The sequence below is a fragment of the Epinephelus fuscoguttatus genome, linkage group LG23 (genome assembly GCF_011397635.1).
Source record: "Epinephelus fuscoguttatus linkage group LG23, E.fuscoguttatus.final_Chr_v1".
NCBI classification, from domain to species: Eukaryota; Metazoa; Chordata; class Actinopteri; order Perciformes; family Serranidae; genus Epinephelus; species Epinephelus fuscoguttatus.
The window spans coordinates 2,104,880-2,131,549 of record NC_064774.1 but is presented as its reverse complement, the minus strand read 5'-3'; the positions used below and the strand labels follow the sequence as shown (position 1 = coordinate 2,131,549).

General features: G+C 41.4%; 1 long non-coding RNA gene and 1 pseudogene across 1 annotated transcript in view; one reads left to right on the top strand and one right to left on the bottom strand.

The window, feature by feature from the left end:
* The window catches only part of LOC125883943 (NLR family CARD domain-containing protein 3-like), a 129,935-nt pseudogene that overhangs the window by 74,750 nt on the left and 28,515 nt on the right, over positions 1–26,670 (bottom strand).
* LOC125883990 (uncharacterized) overlaps positions 1–26,670 on the top strand; it is a 116,959-nt gene that overhangs the window by 66,517 nt on the left and 23,772 nt on the right. The window lies entirely within an intron of this gene.

Here is a 26,670-nt window from a genome sequence, read left to right as displayed (position 1 = left end):
ACTTCACCTCTTAAACTCTGCCAGCTCCACCAGTGGCTCCATCATCACTAGCTCATGTTGTGCAGCCAAACACAAATCACTTATTTAAAGAATCATGAGGGTAAATTTAAGTTGAAATCAAGTGTTTAAAGCAGGGCTATTAATATACTTTGATGTGAGACTTTTACTCTGGAATATCTCAAAATACTGATACAGTAAAAATACTTGAGTTGTCAGACATGTCCTCAACATCAGGAATAATCTTTTTCATTTTCATTTCCAGCAACACAAAAATCAAAGAATAAAGACATTTCCCTCACAAGTTAGTGGTATTTACTTTTTAATTTATAAGGGACACTGGTAATTAATTTGACTCTTACTCTGAATATAATTAAATTAATTGTATTTCTATAATGTTATGTATTTTATAACAGCTTAATTTGAAAATCAAAAGTCATCATTCTGCTAACTTTGCTAAGTCTGTCACTAGCTCCCCCCATCAGCTCCATCTGGGCTGTTTGAAGGCATTATTCACTGTAACACATATTAATGTCAGTACATGGATGCACTACAGTTGTAGCATTAGCTGATGTCACCATGGAGATTAGAGTGACTGCCAGCTTGACTGTAGTTCACTCTGCTACATTACTAACTGTACTGACTAGCTGTAGCTGGGTAGCTACCTCGCTAACACGGCAAACAGATATGATAAACATGAGTAACATGACAGCTGTCAGCGGCAGGATTATATTTGACTTTTAATAAAACTTAACCAGTGTTTCACTTTTCAGCAGTGGACCTCATAGTTTGCAACTATTACTGTGAGCACACCGCCTGACTCTGCTCCACCTTTTTAACTGTGATGCCTACCTTGGTGCCGGTGCTGAGAGTCTAGAAACAATGGGAGCGCCCTCATTTCCCATCATGCCTGTCTAGTGCTGATCTAGTGTTTATTTAGAAGTATTGTGTTTTCTGTTAGGCCTATATGCTCCAGAATGCAAATGTGACTGTGTATTAATACAAAGTCACAGTGTTTATAATGTGTCTGTTCAGAACATGGTGGCTTATGTTGCTAATTGTCATTTTTGTGCTGGTTTAGAGTTTCAACCAATAGAGAGGTGGCTGTTACATTTCTTGAGACCAGCTGTACTTTCTAACATAATCTGAACAAATGGAATGTTGGGACTTATAAAGAGCAACTATTGCATTAATTATCAAATAAAATCCTGTAAGAATATTATGATGGGATATAAACAGCTGTTGACATTAGCTGACAAGAATATTGAAGGTATGATTGTCTCTTTCATTCAGCCAGCCGGAGAACCAGGTGAGCTCCTCTGGTGTGTCAGTTTCGGCCCACGGGCAGTACGTTTGACACCCCTGGTTTACAGGTTAGGAGTGAATAATCCAGTCATTTTTCTGCTGAAATTAAAGTTATGTTATGCAGGATTGTTGGTTACCATTTGTAAACACGTTCAACAGCTCAGGTGAAGGTAAAAACCAACCCCAGATTCATTCTTGTTTGGCATGTCTTCTTGCTAAATCTGCATTTCTTTCAGTGTTGTATCTCTTTGATTCCTGCTGCTTACAGTCTGGCATCTGGTCCCCACCTTTTTATAAAGTCCTGAGCTCACCTGAGCGCTGTGGGGGTACACGCCCAGAAACTTCCCAAACACAGAAAATAAGAAGAAAGTAAGAAAACACAGGCAGAGGGCAGAGTCTCTGCAGATAAATACACCACCACAAACTGAGAGTGGCTCATAAGTGATGACTGAGAGGGATTATTTCTGTATGAGTCTATACACTGTTTTTAAAGAAGATCCTGCAGAGTTTATCTTCAAGGTTTTAGCTCCACATTGCTCTGCCACAGTCAATAGATTAAACCACTGAACAAGACACATAGACTTCATTGTGGATCAGTATAATATCAGCCTGATGTCTGCAGTTTAGTGTCAACACAACTTTCACATCATAATAATCTCAGCACAGGAGTAAAAAATGGTGTCTGACCTCAGAGTCTCCAGTTTACAGTGTGGACTCTCCAGAAAATCACACAGCTGCTTCACTCCTGAATCCTGCAGCTTGTTGTCACTCAGGTCCAGCTCTCTCAGATGGGAGGGGTTGGACTTCAGAGCTGAGGCCAATGAAACACAGCTGATCTCTGACAACCTGCAGCCCCTCATTCTGAATAAAGAATAAATGATGTCGATAAAAATCATTAATAAAACAATCAGATGTGTTCAGGTGTTAAATGTGTAGCTCAACATTACTATGTCCTGATCAATGAGCTTTGCCCTAAACTGAGTGTCTTTGTCATTGTGTTATTGTGCTGATCCCAACAGGATGCAGGTTAAAGACTGGAAAATACAAAAAGTGAAAAACAGCTCTCATAAATATCATTGACAACGTGCTGCTACTTCAATAAAGATGTAGTGACTTCACCTCTTAAACTCTGCCAGCTCCACCAGTGGCTCCATCATCTCTAACTCATGTTGTGCTGCCAAACACAAATCACTTATTTAAAGAATCATGAGGGTAAATTTATGTTGAAATCAAGTGTTTAAAGCAGGGCTGTTAATATACTTTGATGCAGTGGAGATGCTTGATTATCAGGAATGGTGTTGTGTGAAATGTATGGCATTATATTTGTGTCATAAGTCGCGCGAGCGGATAACACATCTGCACGCGCGCAGATCTCTCTCTCGTGTAAATTATTTCGTGTCACAGTCGCAGATTTCAACTGCCGCGCGCACTTGTTTGATCTTCGCGAACATATTCAGCAACAGAGTGAAGCAGAGGCAGGTGCGAGTGAGTAAAAAACAGCAGCGACACACAACAACACTGTGCAGCTGCTTTGCGCGCGCTGGCTTGCTCCTGCGCTCGCTCTCTCTCTCCCCTGTGCTCGCTCGCGATGGAGTTCTGCTCGCTCGGAGCAAGGACTTTTGACACTTTGGGGGCGGAGACCAAGGCTGACTCCGGCCCTCTTATGATTGGTCATTTTCCAGCCCCCCACATTGGTGCCTTTTCGGTTTTCTGAACTCCACCGCGAGCGAGCACAGGGGAGAGAGAGAGCGAGAGCAGGAGCGAGAGCAGGAGCGAGCCAGCGCGCGCAAAGCAGCTGCACAGTGTTGTTGTATGTGTCACTGCTGTTTTTTACTCGCTCGCACCTGCCTCTGCTTCACTCTGTTGCTGAATATGTGCGCGAAGATCAAACAGTTGAAATCTGTGCGCGTGACACGAAATAATTTACACGAGAGAGAGATCTGCGCGCGTGCAGATGTGTTATCTGCTCGCGCGAATTATGACACAAATATAATGCCATAGAAATGTCCTGAACACAAGTATTTCAGATATTGCCAAGAATTACAGAGCAAATTTTCTTCTTTTTCTTTGTTTTTGATGGCACTTCCAGTTGTTTAGATTTTCAAGGTAGAAATGTGGGACTTTTACTCTGGAATATCTCAAAATACTGATACAGTAAAAATACTTGAGTTCTGTGTCTGTATGTTGTAGGGCATAAACGACTTTGATTTTTTTCAGGTCAACTTATCTGTCAATAAAGTCGAAGTCGAGTCGACAAGTCATTTGATGACGTCATCACATTGACACAGCGGAGGAAAGTGAAGTATCTCCACACGTGAGGTGTGTCTGTCAAGGCCCGAACATACTTGGGCGGAACGTACGCGGAACGGACTCTGCGGAGGTCCGTGTGGACTCAAAGCGGACGTCTGCAAGCCCTGTGCGCGCAAAGCTCAGATTTTACGACCGCACGGACTCCGCTCTGCGCACCAGTGACTGTTCGGCATGTATTTTTAACATCGCAGGGATTTTTCACGGACATTTTTACAGGAAACTACAACGCGGAAGTGCGCTCGACTATGAAAGCCCGAATGACTAGAGTCTCATAGTACGCCCGAGTATGTTCACTTAGTCAAGGATAAAGTACAGTACAGGCCAAAAGTTTGGACACACCTTCTCATTCAATGCGTTTTCTTTATTTTCATGACTATTTACATTGTAGATTCTCACTGAAGGCATCAAAACTATGAATGAACACATGTGGAGTTATGTACTTAACAAAAAAAGGTGAAATAACTGAAAACATGTTTTATATTCTAGTTTCTTCAAAATAGTCACCCTTTGCTCTGATTACTGCTTTGCACACTCTTGGCATTCTCTCGATGAGCTTCAAGAGGTAGTCACCTGAAATGGTTTTCCAACAGTCTTGAAGGAGTTCCCAGAGGTGTTTAGCACTTGTTGGCCCCTTTGCCTTCACTCTGCGGTCCAGCTCACCCCAAACCATCTCCATTGGGTTCAGGTCCGGTGACTGTGGAGGCCAGGTCATCTGCCGCAGCACTCCATCACTCTCCTTCTTGGTCAAATAGCCCTTACACAGCCTGGAGGTGTGTTTGGGGTCATTGTCCTGTTGAAAAATAAATGATCGTCCAACTAAACGCAAACCGGATGGGATGGCATGTCGCTGCAGGATGCTGTGGTAGCCATGCTGGTTCAGTGTGCCTTCAATTTTGAATAAATCCCCAACAGTGTCACCAGCAAAACACCCCCACACCATCACACCTCCTCCTCCATGCTTCACAGTGGGAACCAGGCATGTGGAATCCATCCGTTCACCTTTTCTGCCTCACAAAGACACGGCGGTTGGAACCAAAGATCTCAAATTTGGACTCATCAGACCAAAGCACAGATTTCCACTGGTCTAATGTCCATTCCTTGTGTTTCTTGGCCCAAACAAATCTCTTCTGCATGTTGCCTCTCCTTAGCAGTGGTTTCCTAGCAGCTATTTGACCATGAAGGCCTGATTCGCGCAGTCTCCTCTTAACAGTTGTTGTAGAGATGGGTCTGCTGCTAGAACTCTGTGTGGCATTCATCTGGTCTCTGATCTGAGCTGCTGTTAACTTGCGATTTCTGAGGCTGGTGACTCGGATGAACTTATCCTCAGAAGCAGAGGTGACTCTTGGTCTTCCTTTCCTGGGTCGGTCCTCATGTGTGCCAGTTTCATTGTAGCGCTTGATGGTTTTTGCGACTCCACTTGGGGACACATTTAAAGTTTTTGCAATTTTCCGGACTGACTGACCTTCATTTCTTAAAGTAATGATGGCCACTCGTTTTTCTTTAGTTAGCTGATTGGTTCTTGCCATAATATGAATTTTAACAGTTGTCCAATAGGGCTGTTGGCTGTGTATTAACCTGACTTCTGCACAACACAACTGATGGTCCCAACCCCATTGATAAAGCAAGAAATTCCACTAATTAACCCTGATAAGGCACACCTGTGAAGTGGAAACCATTTCAGGTGACTACCTCTTGAAGCTCATGGAGAGAATGCCAAGAGTGTGCAAAGCAGTAATCAGAGCAAAGGGTGGCTATTTTGAAGAAACTAGAATATAAAACATGTTTTCAGTTATTTCACCTTTTTTTGTTAAGTACATAACTCCACATGTGTTCATTCATAGTTTTGATGCCTTCAGTGAGAATCTACAATGTAAATGGTCATGAAAATAAAGAAAACGCATTGAATGAGAAGGTGTGTCCAAACTTTTGGCCTGTACTGTATCAGTGTAAGCCAATCAGAGGCAGCGATTGCATTCCGTACACAAGCACACGCAGAGAGAGAGGGAAAAAACACACGACTTGTCGACTCCTCCCAGGGGGTGTCGACTTGTGCCACTGACGTTGACACGTCGACAAATCGATTTTTCTGTAAATAATCTTTTTCATTTTCATTTCCAGCATCCCAAAAATCAAAGAATAAAGACTTTTCCCTCACAAGTTAGTGGTATTTACTTTTTAATTCATAAGGGACACTGGTAATTAATTTGACTCTTATTCTGAATATAATTCAATTCATTGTATTTCTATAATGTTATGTATTTTATAACAGCTTAATTTGAAAATCAAAAGTCATCATTCTGCTAACTTTGCTAAGTCTGTCACTAGCTCCCCCCATCAGCTCCATCTGGGCTGTTTGAAGGCATTATTCAATGTAACACATATTAATGTCAGTACATGGATGCACTACAGTTGTAGCATTAGCTGATGTCACCATGGAGATTAGAGTGACTGCCAGCTTGACTGTAGTTCACTCTGTTACATTACTAACTGTACTGACTAGCTGTAGCTGGGTAGCTACCTCGCTAACACGGCAAACACATATGATAAACATGAGTAACATGACAGCTGTCAGCGGCAGGATTATATTTGACTTTTAATAAATCTTAACTAGTGTTTCACTTTTCAGCAGTGGACCTCATAGTTTGCAACCATTACTGTGAGCACACCGCCTGACTCTGCTCCACCTTTTTAACTGTGATGCCTACCTTGGTGCCGGTGCTGAGAGTCTAGGAACAATGGGAGCGCCCTCATTTCCCATCATGCCTGTCTAGTGCTGATCTAGTGTTTATTTACAAGTATTGTGTTTTCTGTTAGGCCTATATGCTCCAGAATGCAAATGTGACTGTGTATTAATACAAAGTCACAGTGTTTATAATGTGTCTGTTCAGAACATGGTGGCTTATGTTTTTAACCATACCCTCGATCTAGTTCTGACGTATGGAATTGAAATTGACAATCTAAAAGTCTTTCCACAGAATCCCTCGCTATCGGATCATTATCTGATTACTTTTGATTTCTTTTTACTTGATTACACGCCACTCAGCAACAGTTACTATACTAGATGTTTATCAGATAGTGCTGTCGCAAAATTTAAGGAAAAGATTACTCTGTCGTTAAATTCAATACCAAGTCCCTCAGTAACAGAGGTTTCCTGTACCGACTTTGATCATTTTGTCGATAGCGCCGTAGGCTCGCTGCGAACAACACTCGACTCTGTAGCACCTCTTAAAAAGAAGTTAAAAAAGCAAAGAAAGTTCGCTCCTTGGTATAACTCTCAAACCCGTAAGTTAAAACAAATATCGCGAACATTTGAAAGGAATTGGCGATTAACCAAACTGGAAGAATCTCGTTTAATCTGGACAGACAGTCTCAAAACTTAGAAGAGGGGCCTCCGCAATGCCAGAGCAAACTATTACTCAGCATTAATAGAAGACAATAAGAACAACCCCAGGTTTCTTTTCAGCACTGTAGCCAGGCTGACTGAGAGTCAAAGCTCTATTGAGCCTTGTATTCCTTTAGCCTTTAGCAGTAATGATTTTATGAGCTTTTTTAATGACAAAATTCTAACTATTAGAGGCAAAATTCATGTCCTCAGATAGCACCTATCTAACCTCAAACACAGCTGTAAGACCTAATATATATTTAGATTGCTTCTCCCCAATTTCTCTTCAAGAATTGACCGCAGTGATTTCTTCATCTAAATCATCAACGTGTCTCTTAGACCCCATCCCAACTAGGCTACTTAAGGAGGTCTTTCCTTTAGTTAACACTCATATATTAGATATGATCAATATATCCTTATTAACAGGCTATGTACCACAGTCTTTTAAGGTAGCTGTAATTAAACCTCTCCTAAAAAAGCCCACCCTGGATCCAGAGGTGTTAGCCAACTATAGACCCATATCTAATCTTCCCTTTATGTCAAAGATCCTTGAGAAAGTAGTCGCAGACCAGCTGTGTGATTTTCTCCATGATAATAATTTATTTGAAAAATTTCAGTCAGGATTTAGAGTGCATCATAGCACTGAGACAGCACTAGTTAAAATTACAAATGACCTTCTGATTGCTTCAGACAAAGGACTTGTCTCTGTACTTGTTTTATTAGATCTTAGTGCGGCGTTTGACACAATTGACCATCATATTCTACTGCAGAGACTGGATCATTTAATTGGCCTAAAAGGTTCTGCACTGAGCTGGTTTAAATCTTATTTATCTGATCATTTTCAGTTTGTTCACGTTCATAATGAATTGTCCTTATGTACCAAAGTTTGTTTTGGAGTGCCGCAAGGTTCTGTGCTCGGACCAATCCTATTTACTCTACATATGCTTCCTTTAGGTAACATCATTAGAAATCACTCTATAAATTTCCATTGTTATGCGGATGATACTCAGTTGTATTTATCGATGAAGCCAGAAGAAAGTAATCAATTAACTAAACTCCATAACTGCCTTAAGGACATAAAAACTTGGATGAGCACCAATTTCCTGATGTTAAATTCAGACAAAACTGAAGTTATTGTTCTTGGCCCCAAACAACTCAGAGACTCTTCATCTGATGACATAGTTTCTCTAGATGGCATTGCTCTGGCCTCTAGCACTACTGTAAGAAACCTCGGAGTAATATTTGATCAAGATTTGTCTTTTAATTCTCATTTATAACAAACCTCACGGACTGCATTTTTTCATCTGCGTAATATTGCGAAAATTAGGCCTATCCTGACCCGAAAAGATGCAGAAAAATTGGTCCACGCTTTTGTTACCTCTAGGCTGGATTACTGTAACTCTCTATTATCAGGTAGCTCTAGTAAGTCCTTAAAAACTCTCCAGCTAATTCAGAATGCAGCAGCACGTGTACTAACAGGAACTAAGAAACAAGATCATATTCCTCCTGTTTTAGCTTCTCTGCACTGGCTCCCTGTAAAATCCAGAATTGAATTTAAAATCCTACTGTTAACTTATAAAGCTCTAAATGGTCAAGCTCCGTCATATCTTAGAGAGCTCATAGTGCCATATTATCCCACCAGAACACTGCGCTCCGAGAACGCAGGGTTACTCGTGGTCCCTAAAGTCTCCAAAAGTAGATCAGGAGCCAGAGCCTTCAGCTATCAGGCTCCTCTCCTGTGGAATCATCTTCCTGTTACGGTCCGGGAGGCAGACACCGTCTCCACATTTAAGACTAGACTTAAGACTTTCCTCTTTGATAAAGCTTATAGTTAGGGCTGACCCAGGCTTGCCCTGTACCAGCCCCTAGTTAGGCTGACTTAGGCCTAGTCTGCCGGAGGACCCCTCTATAATACACCGGGCACCTTCTCTCCTTCTCTCTCTCTCTCTCTCTCTCTCTCTCTCTCTCTCTCTCTCTCGTATTCTATTACTGCATCTTGCTAACTCGGCCATTCTGGATGTCACTAACTCGGCTTCTTCTCCGGAGCCTTTGTGCTCCACTGTCTCTCAGATTAACTCATATCGCAGCGGTGGTCCTGCCAGATGCCTCCTGCTGCTGCTGCTGCCATCATTAGTCATTAGTCATACTTCTACTGTTATTATACACATGTGACTATTGTCACACATGTATACTGCCAGATATTAATACATACTTTCAACATATTGTATCGCAGTAACCAGAACTATAACTATAATATTATTACTTTCAATAATGTTGTTGTAAGCTACTGTCATTACCTGCATCTCTCTCTCTGTCTCTCTCTCTGTCTCATTGTGTCATGTGAATTACTGTTAATTTGTTATGCTGATCTGTTCTGTACGACATCTATTGCACGTCTGTCCGTCCTGGAAGAGGGATCCCTCCTCAGTTGCTCTTCCTGAGGTTTCTACCATTTTTTTTCCCCCGTTAAAGGTTTTTTTGGGGGAGTTTTTCCTTATCCGCTGCAAGGGCCATAAGGACAGAGGGATGTCGTATGCTGTAAAGCCCTGTGAGGCAAATTGTGATTTGTGATATTGGGCTGTATAAATAAAATTGAATTAAATTGAATTGAATTGAATTGAATTATGTTGCTAATTGTCATTTTTGTGCTGGTTTAGAGTTTCAACCAATAGAGAGATGGCTGTTACATTTCTTGAGACCAGCTGTACTTTCTAACATAATCTGAACAAATGTAATGTTGGAACTTATAAAGAGCAACTATTGCATTAAGTATCAAATAAAACCCTGCAAGGAGAACCAGATGAGCTCCTCCGGTGTGTCGGTTTCGGCCCTTGGGCAGTACGTTTGACACCCCTGGTTTACAGGTTAGGAGTGAATAATCCAGTCATTTTTCTGCTGAAATCAAAGTTATGTTATGCAGGATTGTTGGTTACCGTTTGTAAACACGTTCAACAGCTCAGGTAAAAGCCAACCCAGATTCATTCTTGTTTGGCATTTCTTCTCACTGTATTTTTGTTTTCAGATGTTGTATCTCTTTGATTCCTGCTGCTTACAGTCTGGCATCTGGTCCCCACCTTTTTATAAAGCCCTGAGCTCACCTGAGCGCTGTGGGGGTACACGCCCAGAAACTTCCCAAACACAGAAAATAAGAAGAAAGTAAGAAAACACAGGCAGAGGGCAGAGTCTCTGCAGATAAATACACCAGCACACACTGAGAGTGGCTCATAAGTGATGATTGAGAGGGATTATTTCTGTATGAGTCTATACACTGTTTTTAAGGAAAATCCTGCAGAGTTTATCTTTAAGGTTTTAGCTCCACATTGCTCTGCCACAGTCAATGGATTAAACCACTGAACAAGACAAATAGACTTCATTGTGGATCAGTATAATATCAGCCTGATGTCTGCAGTTTAGTGTCAACACAACTTTCACATCATAATAATCTCAGCACAGGAGTAAAAAATGGTGTCTGACCTCAGAGTCTCCAGTTTACAGTGTGGACTCTCCAGAAAATCACACAGCTGCTTCACTCCTGAATCCTGCAGGTTGTTGTGACTCAGCTCCAGCTCTCTCAGATGGGAGGGGTTGGACTTCAGAGCTGAGGCCAGAGAAACACAGCTGATCTCTGACAACCTGCAGTCCTCCAGTCTGAATGAAGAATAAATGATGGAGATAAAAATCATTAATAATACAGATAATAATAATCAGATGTGTTCAGGTGTTAAATGTGTAGCTCAACATTACTATGTCCTGATCAATGAGCTTTGCCCTAAACTGAGTAGAGTGACTTTGTCATTGTGTTATTGTGGATCATCATGATGTCAGCCTTCTACAGACATCATCCAAATGTCACCACAACATTCATTCACCTATTCATATCAACACAGATTAACAACATGCTGCTGATCTCAGTCAAGTCTGTATTTAGAGGATCAATATCAAATCAGACACGTTGGACTAAAAACTCTTCATTCATTCATTTCTTACATGACCTTCATACTGTATTTGTATATGGAATAAAAAGGAGAGGGACACATTTGTTCAAGTTTGTTCAACAGCCACATGCACATTAAAAGAGTTATTGGTGGCAGTAAATATTCCTCCTGTCCATACTGAGTGTGAAGTGGTCTCTTCTTAACTCAGCTACACTGTAAGAAATGTCTTCATAAGTTCAGATGAAACTAATATGAAGCTTCAGCAGTCTGAGTTATCCAAATCAAGAGGGTGTGGACCAAAGTTACAGACTGTTTAGCACCAAACTCCCTCTTTGAGTTACTGTTCCTCCTCTGCAGCTCAACAAGAAAAACACTGTCAAACACTAAATACTGACTGTAACTCAGGTCTGAAGCCTCATATTAGTTTAAACTGAACTTTTACACAGAACAAGACTGTGGATTTTGTCCTCCATCTGGTAACACTGGAGTCAGGTTATAAAGGGACTGCTTCACAGACAGTATGGACAGAAGGAATGATCACAGACATCAACTACAAAGTGCACTCAGTAGAGTGCAGACCTCTGCCAGGCGACTGCATTACAGCTGTGACTCTAGACAACAACACATGCTGCTCAGCTGTGACCGCTGGAGTTGTCCCTCCTGACTTCCTTACAGTCAAGATGGCGGCTAAGATAACAAAAAAAAAACAACTCAAGACTAAATCATCTCGTATTGTGACCAACTTCAGTGGATCATCAGATATCCTGTATGGCATTAATCTGAAGATGCTCCGTTTCAAAATGAGACCGCGATCATGAGAGATCATTGAGTATACAGTCATAAATGTCACACAAAATATGTGTCTTCACAATAAAAGTCCCATGTTGTTTTGTTATTTTAGCTTTGTTTAGCTTTTATTGTGAAGCAGCCAAAGCAGAAAATATTGGCTTTTCATCTGCAGTGACTTCATACGAATCTTATCCGTCTGACAGCGAACATGAAACGGTAAAATAAGGCAGATATCTGAAAGTACAAACAGCAACGCAGGAGAGAAACTAAACTTCAAACCACAGAGATTCAGTTCAAAGATACAAAACTTGTGAACACACAGACACTTTGAAAACTCTGGGCTGCTGCACACACACCAGTTGAGCCTCAACACACGCTTGTTGGAGGGGGCGGAGCCTGTCAGCTTCAGCTCCACTAGTTTGGAGTCCACATGTGTCTGTCTTTGCTTTTAGGTGGATTACAATAAGAAATGACACGTTTGGAAGATTTTATTCCACTTACAGTGATGTAACCAGAGGCTGTTAACTCAAGTAACGTCACCTGTGTGGGTCGAGGAGGAGGGAGAGAAACGCAGCCCAGCGACAGGAAAACACAGTAAAGACTCTCACACTGAGCTCAAATCAAAGCAGTGCATAAACAAGGTCAATAACATCAATAAAATATTTGCTTTCTTTCAGGGGGGTGGGGGATCCCACTGATAGAGGAAACACTTGATAGCAACTGGGATTGTTCCACAGCACATCAGTCAACACATGAATGCATAGGGAAACAGGAGCCAGTCAATGCTTGTCATTTAGAAATGAGATCACATAGACGTATGAATCCAGATCATTAATGGTGCAGTCCTAATGGGCGTGTGAGTGTGAAAGAATATCAACCTGTCCTTAAAGTCCAAGATGTTTCCAGTGCAGACTATTTATTTGCTTATTGTTGCAGTCTAAAGGTCTGTGACTTCAAATGATTATGTGACGTTAACATGAAAACAAAGAAACCTCAGAACCTCAGGAATCTTAAATTCTGTTTGGATAAATCTCAAACTTGATGGTGTCTAAATGTTCTAAATCATCATTTCTCTGCCTTTCATAACCAACTGTTCAGCCATTTGGAAAGACACAACATTTCTGAAAACACTGAAAGCTTTATAACCTCAGTCAAGGATTTATATTATATATATCCAAAAACAAACAAACAAACACCTACATAAGCAAGTGAACTGACCTCAGAGTCTCCAGTCTACAGTTTGGACTCTCCAGTCCAGCACACAGCTGCTTCACTCCTGAATCCTGCAGGTCGTAGTTATCACTCAGGTCCAGCTCTCTCAGATGGGAGGGGTTGGACTTCAGAGCTGAGGCCACGACTTCACAGTCAGTCTCTGAGAGTCCACACTCAGTAAATCTGACATGACACATATATTAGAAAACCTGTTATTGTCAAAGAGACACTTTATATTTACTTTATGGATCTGATGATAAAACAGTTTGAAATATCCTGTTTTGATGGACTGAAAATAGTTAAGAATAAAAAAAGAACACAAAGAATTCAAACTAATTAAAAGCTGATTCATGACCAGAATTACTGCCTCGTGGTCGTATGCTTCACCAGTCAAGTTACACTTACAGTTTACATCCATGTCTGTCCAGACTCATATGTGTCCATGACAGTAGACAATGATTCAAATATGGATGTTGCTGCAAAGAAGCTACTTATTCTAAAACACAGACACTTCACACACATCTTCAACCCGACAGCACAGAAGATCTATACAATCAGCACAGAACATTTTATGAATAATAAGAATTTCATAGTGTGTATATTTGAAGAATTAAACTACTAATCTACAATGATTTATGATGTTAATCACATCTGGACTTACCGAGCCTTTCTGCAGTTCTTCACAGCTGGAATCAGTCTCAGTCGTCCAGCACTTGTTGTGTTGTATTTCTTCAGGTCCAACTCATCCAGAACCTCCTCTGACATCTGCAGCATGTAGGCCAGAGCTGAGCAGTGGATCTGTGAAAGTTTTTTCTTGAATCTTTTCTTTGACTTCAGGATCTTTTGGATCTCCTGATGTACTGAGAGGTCGTTCATCTCCAGCAGACAGTGGAAGATGTTGATGCTTCTGTCAGGAGAGATCTTGTTTGTGTTCATCCTCCTCAGGTTGTTGATGGCTCTCTGGATGATTTCTGGACTGTTGTCTGTCCGACCCAAAAGGCCTCCTAACAGTCTCTGGTTGGACTCCAGAGAGAGGCCATGAAGGAAGCGGACAAACAGATCCAGGTGACCATTTTTACTTTGGAGAGATTTCTTCATGGCTCTCTGTAAGAAGACATCCAGGGATCTGTAATTATCCTTGTCTGTCCCCAGGAAGTCCTCCAGTACCTTTGTGTTCCTGTTGGTGAAACAGTGGAACAGGTAGACTGCAGCCAGAAACTCCTGAACGCTCAGATGAACGAAGCAGTAGACTGTTTTCTGGAAGATCACAGACTCTCTTCTGAAGATCTCTGTACAAACTCCAGAGTACACCGAGGCCTCTGTGACATCAAGACCACAGCGCTCCAGGTCTTCTTGGTAGAACATGATGTTTCCTTTCTCCAGATGTTCAAACGCCAGCCTCCCCAGCTTCAGAAGAACGTCCCTGTCAGCCTCCGTCAGCTCCTGTGGACTGGTCTCATGTCTCTCATCATACTTGTGCTTCTTCCTCTTTGTCTGAACCAGCAGGAAGTGTGAGTACAGGTCAGTCAGGGTCTTGGGCAGCTCTCCTCTCTGCTCTGTAGTCAACATGTGATCCAGAACTGTAGCAGTGATCCAGCAGAAGACTGGGATTAGACACATGATGTGGAGGCTCCTGGATGTCTTCATGTGTGAGATGATTCTGCTGGACCGCTCTTCATCACTGACTCTCCTCCTGAAGTACTCCTCCTTCTGGGCGTCAGTGAAGCCTCGTACTTCTGTTACCCTGTCAACACATGCGGGAGGGATCTGATTGGCTGCTGCAGGTCGGGAAGTTATCCAGACCAGAGCCGAGGGAAGCAGCTTCCCCTCGATGAGGTTTGTCAACAGCACGTTGACTGATGACTTCTGTGTGACATCAGTCACAACCTCATTGTTGTGGAAATCCAGAGACAGTCTGCTTTCATCCAGGCCGTCAAAGATGAACAGAACTTTACAGACAGCGAGCTCCTCTGCTGTGACCTTCTGTAATGTTGGATGGAAAACACGGAGCAGAGTGAGAAGACTGTACTGCTCATCTCTGATCAAGTTCAGCTCCCTGAACGAAAGCAGAATCACCAGACTGACATCTTGGTTTTCCAAACCTCAGCCCAGTCCAGAGTGAACTTCTGCACTGTGAAGGTTTTTCCAACGCCAGCGACGCCGTTGGTCAGAACCACTCTGATGTGTTTCTGTTGCTCAGGTAAGGCTTTAAAGATGTGCTGACACTTGATTGGAGTTTCATGGAGGGTCTTCATCTTAGAAGCTCTCTCAAGCTGCTTCACCTCATGTTGGGTATTAACCTCTTCACTCTGTCCCTCTGTGATGTAGAGCTCAGTGTAGATCCTGTTGAGGAGGGTTTCACTTCCTGTTTCATCACTTCCTTCAGTCACACGTTCACATCTCCTCCTCACACTGATCTTATGTTCATCTAAAACCTCCTGCAGACCACTGTCTGCTGAAAGAGAAGGAAACATGTCAGACTAAAGAAATAAATCTGGACTCTGATTATTTTCATGACCAACATTAAAACAAGTAACACAAACAAATGAAGGTTTTATACATTAGTTTGATAAAATCTTTCATGTCTACACTTTACAACACAAATAAACCAAGAAGAATCCTGTTTTCAGACATGATGACATCAGCAGACAGATGTACAGTCTTACTTTGTACAGTGCTGGTCTGACTGGCTGTCTGCAGTCCAGCTCTTGTTCTGGATCTTTTTCCACACTGGGGACAGGAGGAGTCTCCTGATGAAGCAGACTGGTCCCAGTATGAGCTGATGCACTGTCTGCAGAACCAGTGTCCACAGCTGGTAGAGACTGGATCCTTCAGGACGTCCTGACACAAACTACAGCAGGACGGCTGCTCCTCCACAGAAACATGACTCCTCTTCTTCTCTCTGTGGAGATGAACACATTATTTAGATCTCGTCCTGCAAACTGTGCTAAAAACTATTTGCTTTATTCACACATAACCACTGGCAGTTAAAATGATGAAAACCTCTTGAGTAAATTTTTGGTCCACTGTGAGGCAGCTTTTAAGAGGCGAAAAACACATCCATTGTTTTCAACAGAGGGTCCAGGTTCATGACTGAACATGTCCCCCACACTTCCCGTATTTGTGCCCTCTGTCCCCTGCACTTTTTACAGCCGTTACAACCGTTCAATTCGTTTTTAACATGTGGTAACGTGTTTTTCCTAGCTGTCTTTAAACACACCATGAGTAGGTGGTGCCAAGCGGCATACACATGAGCCGTTTCTCAATATGCGTTCTTGTGCAGACTTTTGTTCTTGTGTTCTTGTGACGCGTCATCAGTCACAGCCCAAGTACTGTTCCAACTCAAAGTTCACATCTAGCCAAGTTCAGTCCAAATTCCCGGATATGTTCTCGACACACCCATTTCACCGGGGATGCATCGGAGCAGACTTGTGTGGACTTAGACAGCCAGGTATCCCAGCATGCATTTCACAAACAACCATTGGAAATGTCGAGTGAGGGCGCACAATTGTAAGCCATAATTACCGATATGTGACTGTTGTTTTGTCACAGAACGTAGTGTTTTCATGCGTAGTTTAAACGTCAGACCCGTGGTCGATGTTTTAATATAGAGCCCAGCTGAATGTGACTGAGGTCCGCTAGATGACAGCGGTGTCAGCGCTCATACATAATAAACATGTGTGTGTCCCACTGAGAGCAGCCTCTCTCGGGTCGTCCTTTTAAATTCATCACTGTATCTCTGTAGTGGTTAAATATGAAATGTAATTCGTTTGGGGAATGTCTAATGGGCAACATTCAGTCTCAGTGTAAGATATATTCTTATATTATTAAATGTTGTAACATGTTATTGTTCTTTGCATTCTTTGGCTTATTTATGTTTTTACCATTCAGTTATGATTTTAAGAATTTATTGTAATTTATTTATTGTATTTAAAGATTAATTGTCTTTATTGTAGTATTTATTCAACAGCATTTTAAATATTGATTATCTGATATGAATTGTATACCTGATGTCTGAAGTGTGGCTGAATAAACTTTTCCTCTTCACACCTGACCTGTGTGATCCATTTATATTGGTGAGGACAGACTAAATGACAAACTGCTGTCAGTGTAATCCAGTACAGTTCAACAGCACCACAATCTACAACTCAACACTTCAATAAAATGTCAGACTGAATATTAAACTGCTGTTGTTTTTTCTAGGTGCACCAAGTAAACTGTCAAGTCTCCATAAACATGTAGACAGAAAGCATAATGATGAGACAAATGCAGTGATGGACAGTAACTAAGTATATTTACTCAAGTAGCTACTGTACTTCAGTACAAATCTGATGTACTTTGGGTATTTCCATTTACTCAGAGGGAAATACTGTACATTCTACTCCAGCTACATTTATCTGATAGCTATAGTTACTGTTCAGATAGTTTGTTTTATATGTTGTTGTTTCATATTTACAAGTTGCTGTGTGTTGTTATAGATCAGACTAGTGCACCAGTGACAGGTGTTAAAATCAGTTCTACCATGACAACATTTAAATGCTGCTCACATGTAGCCGACGCTGATCAACTAATACTCAATACATATTCATGTATATGATGATCACAACACTTGAAATTGGGTCACTGTGCATCATGAGCACTTTGAACTCTTCATCTGAAGTAGTCCTACATTCTGCTGACAATACCCAGATACTTTTACTCAAGTCAGATTTGGTATGCAGCACTTTGACTTGTGACTGAGTTTCTGTTCTTTGTTGTGATCTTCCTGGGTACTTTGTCCACAACTGGACAAACATAACAAACAATAGAGACATGCAAGTGTAAGGAGGTGAACTAATGTAACGAGCCTGCAGAGGTTTCCTCATTATTTTCAAATAACTGGTGAAGGAACCCCCAGAGGGCGCCACCTTGTTGGTCTGTTTTGGTGCTGTGTGGCTATTCTTCTTTGTTGGTTGCGGCCATCTTAGGTCACAACTTCTTGTCCTTTTCTGAAAGGTAAGCAGTGTGAATTGTCTCTCCAGTCTAAAGATAGGAGAAAAAGTTATTGTTTTGCACTATCCAGTGGATCATTTCAACAAATATGAAAGCTAAGAGCTATATTAATGTGGTGGTGCGGTTATTTGTGGAAGAGACAACTGTAGAGTTTGTTAAGTTTATTACCAATGTATGTGGTGGCCCAGAAACATGTTACAATTCCTGTGCGAGGAAAATGTTCTGGTTCTTTTCATATTATTGTTCTCTCACACATGCACAGACACAGTTACACTCACTTGCTCATTTACACCCACATGTACTGTACTCTTTTCCTCTCACTCACGCACATGCAGACACACACTCACACTCACTCGCTCATTTACACCCACACTCTTTCACTCACACACACACACACACCCACACTCACTCTTTCACTCACACACACACACACACCCACACTCACTCTTTCACTCATACACACACAGTCACGGTCACTCGCTCACTCACACACACACATATTCTTTTACTCTCACTCACTTATGCACACATCTGTTAACTGCTGGTTATGTTAACACTGGTTACTGGAAAAGACCATGGGAGATGTTCTATTTGCAGTGTGACATATTTTGTATTGTAAGTGACAACTTCTTGTCCTTTTCTGAAAGGTGAAGCTTTGAGATAAAGACAGCTCGACTCAGATCCTGTGTTTCCTCGCCTGGTTCTTCTCTCCGTCTTCCACCACCCAAAAAAACAAAACAAAATACACAACGCAGAGACTTTATAGGGAGACTGAGGGCCTAGCCGGACCCATGCTAGAGGGAGCTGACTTCAAGGGTTACACAAGCATAGCAGGTCTCATCCTCATCCTCCGCCTCATTCTCTGCTGTCTTTTGTAGTGTAAAAGTTAATCCCTAATCAAGTAAAAGTGTTACACTACATAAATTGATTAAGAGACAAAAGCCATATAACTATGTTTTATGTATAAGTTCTTATAAAATTGATTGAGATGCATCTATATGTGTTAAAGCATCGTTATACATGTCAAAGTGGTAACAATACAGAGTTATGAGCTCACGTAAGAGCACTAGGGACTGCATAAAGAAAGTCCCTAAAACTCACGTTTTTTAAAAATAAAGTGAAAGCAAAACCAGATCTAAGGGTGGGAGATTTGGGGAATTCCAGGCCCAAAGTGAAAGTGATTACACCATTAAAAAAAGGTTTGAGTGGGAAGGACTCAGGAAAAGAGGTGGAGACTCTACCCAGTCTCCACCAGCATAAAAGCGGACGTACTGAGAGCGAGTTTTCAGTCCAGCTCCGGGGCTTGACTCATGAGTTGTATGTGTTGAAGCTTGTGAACACATTAAACTCGATTGCATCGGACTCTGCCTGTCTCCAGTGTTTCTTTGAGTATTGATTAGATGAACCCAAGGTAGCAGATTGACATCAGAGGACAACTGAGAAGCAACGCTGAGGACAAGGTTGGGAGCCTCCAGGCCCAATTCCAGGCACCGAATTTTGCCTCATCACTTTCTGGGCTCTGCCTCCTCAGCTGGTCAGCCTCCTCCTCAGCCTGCAGGTACAGCAGTCCTGCTGCAATAACTGCGCCAAGACGCCTTCTGTGATCCATGTCAATTATTGATTTAACTCTCAATGCTCACGATGACAATAACCGCCAACTCTCCACAAACTTTCCTCGCACCTGACTTTTGATTATAATCAGAGGCCAGCTGCAGGGAAAAGGTTTTATGAGACATGTTATGAAAATATTTTGGCTATTTATATGTTTTTGTGTGTCAGTTATGTTGAAACGTTAAAAACATGTACATATTAATTTCTTACAGTGTCTATGAAAAGACACAGGGCTGGGCTGTGTTTATATTGTTTTACTCTAAATGCATGTATACAACACAGTACAACAGCCAAGGCGAGCGGAGGTGGTGACATCATCAAGTTCGCTGCTGTTCCAAAAGCAGAAATGACTGTACTCCCGTCCTCCTGTTCTCCCGTTCTTGGGAAGTTTGAACTTGCCAAGTCCACAAGTCCAAACTGCTTAACTTGAGTATTGAGAAACGCCTATGCTGTTCTGTTGTGATTTGAATCAGTCACAGAGGAGACGTGTGCTGCTAGACAGTGCTGCTGTGTTAACTATTTTCAGCAAACCAGCCAACAAGAAGCAAAACACCTTGCACAGTTTCTTCCAAACAAACCATGTAAGTTGAGTAGTGCTTTTGCATGAAGATAATGTTAGCTAAATGATGACTAATTAATAGATGCCAACATATCAAGTTAAGCTAGTGAACAAGAATACTAATGTTCTTGTTACCTATGTTAAATCGCTTGCTAGGTAGTTGCATGTTAGGAATAAACCCACTCCTCCTTAGTAAGAACTTGTGCTCACTTGCTTTGCACATATGTTTTAATCTTTATTGCCACAATATAAAGAGTAGGGTCAGGGAGGAGACAGTGGACCAGAGGCCAGCAAGGATGATCATGCAAGGTCTTCACAGGTAAGGAGAGATTATAACTGGCTGAGAGAAAATATCTATAGCATAAAAGTGACTTTGAGGTTAATTTCCACAGCTATGTCACCACTACTATTCCTAATTCTATTTATGAATTTTGCTTTGCACATTTATTATCTATATTACTGCAATAGATAGAAGAGGGACAGGGAGAAACCAGGCAGGTATCAGGACAGGGATCTGACAGCAGCACCAATTATCAGCCCAAGGCTTCACAGGTAAGGAGAAATTAACTGTAACTGGCTAAGGAAATGTCTATAGGATAAGAATGACTCTCAGAATAATTTTCACAGCTATTTCAGAACTACTCTTATTTATACTCTAAAATGTTTTTGTCTGTATTGCAATAGGTAGCACAGGGAGAAGGCTTAAAATATTTGATTAATTTTGCACATCTGTGCTGTCATATTTGACTAAAATGTAAAATACATCTTGATGTTGATATGTTTAGTGTTGTGTCACTTTCTGTCTTCATGCCATTAAACTAAATGATGTGGCTTATTACCCTGTTACCTTTTCACTTCCATTCCATTTTGTGAGCAAAAAGAAATGGAGGTGATGAATCATGATGGTGGTACACTGCCCACTCTTCACTTAACACGATGAGAAAAGCACAGTGACATGACAAACTGTATGTTTGTACACATAGGCGTTTCTAGCCCATTTTGGGGGGGGTTGAAGCACCCCTAAAATTTGAGAGATTTTTTTTATTTATTTATTTTTTTATTGTATGTCCCTTTTTAAACAAGCTAGAAAAGTGTCAAAACCAGACAGTACTTGGTTGCAGCGTAATATTTTAACAACAAAAATACAGCAGCACCCCCCTTGCCTAAAAAATGGTTTGATCCACCCCATCCCTCCCACCTTTCCCTGACTCGGGCTCTGAGCGCTCTATCTGCACAGAGCAATGCGCTGCCTTCCAGAGTGGGTGACATGTGGCACATTTCTTTACTTCTACCACTCAATACCAACACATTATTATCATTACCAGTCTTCATTTTTGCTGCATTTAATCGTAGGTCACTGTTTATGTTGTTAGGTAGGAGTTAGCTGACGTTTTTTCTGGCGAGGAAACGTTACACGTGGTCAGTACCACTGTCCTCTGTTTGAACTGGAATGAGAGAAGCTAGCTGTTGTGTCATGTGCATGTGTTAATATTAAAGCCAAGGTGCTACTGACTAGCTGACTGGAAGCCCATTAACATTATAACTCCTATTGTGTGTATTTATTATTATTATTTTGTAGATTTCAAGCACTTTTCTTTTTTGAAGTGCATTTTTATTTATGTATTTGTATTATATAATATAGACAAGAAGGAAAAAAGCAGAGACAAACATTGCATGTGCATTGCATTTCAAATAAAAGTCTAAAAAATAAGCCCAAGGTCCATTTTTGGTGTTTTTGGTACTCACTATAGGGGGCTGGTTTACTCCAGAAACATACATACTGTTTATGTGTATGTTGAGGAGCTGCTGTATCAAAATGAGTTGTCTTCGCCCAGAAATTAGGGTTACGATGTGTTTCTTTTATGATTCCAATCCATTCCTCTTTTGCTGTGGCTAAGCATTTAAATAACCTTTATCAGATTTGATGGTTTAGTCACAGACTTTCCCAAAAAGTGTTTTTCTTTCACAAATGTTGGAATGAAATTGAGTTAAAATGTACAAAACAGTGAAATTTATCTTGCCTGGCCGGGCAGCTCTCTGGGTGCTCAGCACCCCTAAACCTCTCATCCTAGAATCACACCTGTTTGTACATAGATAAAAGTTTATTTTTTTCATGCTTTGTTATATATTAGCTGAAGGACTTTTACTGTTCACTTTTCACATTTTGCGTTATTGCACAATCTTTATTGTTTCTAAGCAAAATTTCTCAATTAATTTGATGGCATGATCTGTACCTGTAATTAACTGAACTATTAATTACAGTAAAAGTAACTTTAAAAAGGTGTCTGTGAAACTTCTGTCTATGACAACTTTGTATTTAAAAAGCCTCTAGGCAGTAGTTTTATACATATTTTGAACTTCATATTGCTTTGAGGTGTAGGGCAGATATTCATTAATTCAAGCTTTAGTTTAACTCGAAATTACACTGAGGGACACCCCTTATTTTCAGTATCGTCAAGCAATATCAGGGCAAAGTCCTGCCCAAAAATTAGAGTTCTTTGAAAAATGAAAATAAAAACAAAAAAAAGAAACATAGTTTTGTCTTCAGGTCAGTTTACAGTAGAAACAGTCTCTTACTTTGTGGCTGAGGGTCCAGGTTCATTACTAAAGGCTGGAGGAGCAATCATGGACCAGTCACTCTTCAAAGACAGACAGCTGGATACTGGAGACTCTGCTCTCTGTCTGTGGAAACAACAAATGTTTTACACATATTATTAGTCCTTGTAAAGACCAGAGGTAACATCACAACAAGTCCTCCGACCCATACGAGAGAGTTACTGCCCAAAGTGAAGGAGTTCAAGTGTTTCTGGGTCTTGTTCTCCAATGAGGGTAAAATGGACCTCAGGCACTTTGGTGCTGCGTGCAGTGATGCAGGTGCAGTGCCACACAGTTGTGATGAAAAGGGAGCTGAGCCTTAAGGCAAAGGGTTGATGTTTATCTGTACGGGGGGCACAGAAGTTAGGGCCTGTCCCAATACCCACACTATAAATATAAATAAAAACATTAAAAAAAAAGAAAAGCAGTTTTGTCTTCAGGTCAGTTTACAGTAGAAACAGTCTCTTACTTTGTGTCTGAGGGTCCAGGTTCATTACTGAAGACTGGAGGACTAATCATGGACTGGTCACTCTTCACAGACAGCTGACAGCTGGACACTGGAGACTCTGATCTGTCCCTGTCTGCCTCCAAATCAGCCATCTTCCCAAATCTGAGAGAACTGTAACACACATACACAGTGTGTTTGAATTATTGAAGTATTTAACATCACACAGACTGGTGGTGATTCTTAAACTAACATGTGTACAGATGTGAAGCCCTGACTGTATCTGACTGATCTTTAATGAAAGCTGTTGTCTTGTATCAAACATGAAGCTTATAGTCAGACACAGTTTATTCAGCCTGTGTAGTTGAGGGGACAGGTCAAACTGATATGATGCTGATTTACAGGAGAATTCATGTCAAATGGAGGTTGAACCATGAACATAAACTACAGATCGCCTGTAAAGCATTTTAATAAATCAATCTATCAGAATTAAAACAACTGGAGACTGAAACAATCTGATATATGAGTCTGATTATATTTGAATAAATCACCATCATATCTGACAGGATGTGAGTGTTCCTGTGACTTTCTGTACAGACTGAAGGCTGCTGGAAACTCTCCAGGCAAGGCTCACTTCATCTCCAACGAGCCTAAAGTTTAGGGAGTGTCCGTGCACTGATCTGATCTGAGGGCGGAAACCAAAACTCAGTGTAACAAAGAGCAGGGAGAGCTGACTGTACACTCAACATCTTCCTATCCAACAAAACTGCGCCACAATCCCTCGGCAGAGTCCCCCTTTTCTCTCTGTGTGTCTATAAAGTGCCGCTGCTCGCGGTACTAGAGCTTTTCACTGTGACGCACATTCAAAGAGTTGACACAAGAGCGCGCCCGAAGCACCGGAGCGCGCAGATCCGTAGCTGCGCGCAGGCCTCGTGTTTAACAGGAAAAGCCTGGTTGTAAAAACAGCGTCAGATGATGGTGGTGGTAAAAGCAAGTGTGATGATGAAGCTGTGAAGATGTGGCACTGACCCAACCGACCCTACTCTCCCCTAGAACACACTAAACGATGAATAAACATCAACACTCACCATGTCTCACACCACCTGTCTTCCTCTCACTGCTCTGTGCACTTTAAAATTGAGTCTAAACACACCACTGACTTCACACTTTCCCTTTCGCTCTTCCTCTCTGTTGGCACCTCCCCCCCCTTTGACTCATGTGAAGTTATTTATTGACAGTAACACAGAGACTTGAGACTCTGCTGAGAGTCGAGCTTTGGGACTCCTCAACAGTCTCTGTTATTAAGATTATTATTATTTTGCATCCTAAATCAACACCTACTTCAAATATTTCTGAGAGCATATGAGCAGATTAAAAGGTCATTTGGAAACTATACCTGAGCCTCCAACAACTACACAAGGAAAATACACTCATTTAAAGCATGGTGGGAAACTGAAGGTAATCCGACCATCACACAGGAAGAATGAGAGGAGAGGCAACAATGGAAAACAACAAGCTCTCAGTCTGGAGAGAATCTAGCCGGAAGAATGTCATGTGTTACTTTTAAAAAACTCCTGCCCACAGAAAATCTCTCTCAGACTAAACGGACTGTTGGCGATCATGTGGGGACAAAGACGCAAATGTCGTATCTTTTGTGGGTTCCCCTCGGTTGCTCCTTTTTGGACTAAAATACATGGCATTCTTGAGACTGTTGTTTGTTTTTTAATCAAAATAACCTCTAATGTTGAAGCGATGCAGCTGAGTAGATTGGAGGAATTCAAATGGAGGAAATGGATAAATATCTGATGAGAATATTATTGGAGGCATGGAAGAAAGAAAAGATATGACGAGATCAACTTGGTATATAATATTTGTCATGGACAGATTCTGAGAACTGGACGAAATGGTGAGTGTAGACCTGATGTTGTCCCTGTATGTATGCCTTCATTCAACATCTTTGTAAGCTCAAAGACTACTCCTGATTCCATTTCATACATCTTGATCACTGTGAAACCGTGTGCACGTTCACAGGCCTCACTTTCTGGATGTGGACACTAGTGATGACCAGATGAAACCTCAGGAGCTATTTGTCTTTATTGTCTGAGCCCACTAGATGGCGCTCTTGGATTACAGAAAAAGGCTCAAGGAAATGCACTTCACTGCTTTCAACCCTTTGTTGAATGAAGAGCTCCATCTAGTGGGGTCAGGAAGTAAAGAAAATGGATCACTAGGCTTCATTTAAACATCATTCTGTAAATCAGTCTCCTCGACTCATTAGACCTGTCGACATGAAGAACAGCAAGAGGAAGTGCTGTGTCACCAAGTGTGTCACATCAGCATCGGAGGTTCTCCAACAGAGCAGCTGTCGTCACACACAGCTGTGGATATTCATGGTGTCTGCACCACTAAGGGCTGATTTCTAGTTGTGTGTAGGCTTCATGCAGAGGCCATGTACAAAACACTAAGGGGCGGAGGGTTCCTGAGAAGTGCTGTAAAGTTTGACCTATAACACACATTAAACATGACTTAATGGTGCCAATATCAAACACAAGTTCACAGGTCGGCTTCATTATAACTCATCATTTTACGCTGCATCTCAGGCTCAACATACTCAGAGTTATCACTAATCCTGCTTTCTGAAATAGGGCCCTGGTCACATTGGTAAATGAACCTGATAACGTGCACATATCAACATGTATACACGAATATATGGAGGTGAGCAAGGGACGCCTGGAGCAAATCTTTCTTTTAAAAAGAAAAGTACTCAGGAGACAATTTACAGAAAACAAATGTCAGACATTTTCAAAGAATGTTAAGTATATACAGAATCACAGGAAGACACTGAGAGGGAAATCATCATGCAGTCCTTTCGGAGGCAATGTTTCAAGAGTGTCTTACAAATACTATGATGAAAACTCTGTCTGTGTGTCTGTTCCACGTTTTTCTCCTCACTGACTTGGTCAATCCATGTGAAATTTGGCACAGTGGTAGAGGGTCATGGGAGGATGCCAATGAAGCAATATTACATCAATTGGCCAAAGGGGGGCGCTATAGCAACTGATTGAAATGTCAAACTTTGAATGGGCATATCTCATGCCCCATATGTCGTAGAGACATGAAACTTTGCACAGAGATGCCTCTCCACATGAGGAAAACATTTGCCTCAAGAACCCATAACTTCCCCTTATATAGATTGGCCCCCAATGTGAATTTTTTGAAAAACACTTCAAATCAATCTCTTCCTAGGAAGCTTGAGCGATCTGCATGAAACTGGGTGAACATAATCTAGGAGCAATATCTAAAGTTCCTCTTGGCAAAAGTTGGAAAACTTCCTAAAACTGAGCTTCTATAAGGCAATGAATATTATGGAGGGCGTGGCTCATCACATAAAGGTGTAGAACATCTCAAGGGTTTCACCCATCACCACGCAACTTTGTAGGCATATGACCACACATAATCTGAGGGGACCCTCCATTATTGGACCCCATCAAACAAAATGGGGGCGCTAGAGAGCTCATTTCATTCAGGCCTAACCGCC